The following is a 1,147-nucleotide window of genomic DNA, read 5'->3' on the forward strand; positions in this document are numbered from 1 at the left end:
AACCGCTCTACCACTGAGCCACAGCCGCCAAACGATACACTGAGACAAAGAACACGTCTCAGGGCCCCAAAAAAAAGAAATAATAATATTTAAACAGAGGAAAGACGGGAGGGAGGGAGACAACACACGCAGAAACAGAAACAGACACATACAAAACACACACATAAACAGACAGACACAAGACAAGGGACCAAACACCTGCGCAAGTTAGAGATGCAAGTTAGAGGTCAAGTTAGAGGTAGAGCTCTAACTTGCCCTCACAGACTTAACGATGCACCTCCACGTGTCCAGAGTCTTCCCCGAGGCACCATTGATCCGCGCCGTGGAGAGTTCCAAAAAAATCACATCCAAAAAAGACAGGGTCCACGTGCGGATAGACAGGTCGTGTGGCGGTTTCCAACGGGTTGCAATATTTAGCTTTATGTGTGTATGTTGGTTTTAAATTGGTCGTCAGGAGACCATTATAATTGTGTCATGAATATGTTTCCTTGACCTTAAATAAAGTGAATTAATTTGGACATTTCATGAAGTTTGATTTCACCATCACCAAAGTCTGGACAGAAATATGAAACTAAGCCTGCTATGTCACATGGACCCCAAATAAGGATAGACAAAATAAAAATTATGTTAGTGCAAGAACGTAAAGCACTTTATTTGAATGTTATTGCATATGACACCGTCATAACTATAACATGACACCTGTCATGAACATGAAGGAGTATTTTTGAATGTTCATGACTGTTGTCATTGAGGGTCATTCAGTAAATGATAGTACTTACTATCAAAATGCTTATATAAAGGTGACATGTAGAATAGTGTCCTTGACCTAATGTAAAGTGGAACCATTTGGACTTGTCATTAAAGGGATACTTCACCGATTAGCATTAAGCTTTGGATCAGTAGAAACCTGGTAGTATTTTCAAATGACTTCCCTTGCTCATGTCCCCCTGAGACAAGATATCTCGGTATAATGTTGCAAAAATCATCGTTTTGCATCTTTGGAGGCATTTTTGTCCAGAGGTATTATAAGCCAGCTAGTTCCACATGTTTTCAAGCCTCCCTTAACTGTTTATACTTGTGTTTTATCTGTTTTTTTTGTTTTGTTTTTAAATTGCTTTTTATGTAAAGCACTTTGAATTGCCCTGTT

At 39.3% G+C, this 1,147-nt stretch overlaps 1 protein-coding gene across 1 annotated transcript in view; it reads right to left on the reverse strand.

Moving 5' to 3' along the window:
• The window catches only part of LOC116702087 (multidrug and toxin extrusion protein 1-like), a 35,172-nt gene that overhangs the window by 3,238 nt on the left and 30,787 nt on the right, over positions 1-1,147 (reverse strand). The window lies entirely within an intron of this gene.

Source organism: Etheostoma spectabile, chromosome 2 (genome assembly GCF_008692095.1).
Source record: "Etheostoma spectabile isolate EspeVRDwgs_2016 chromosome 2, UIUC_Espe_1.0, whole genome shotgun sequence".
NCBI lineage: Eukaryota > Metazoa > Chordata > Actinopteri > Perciformes > Percidae > Etheostoma > Etheostoma spectabile.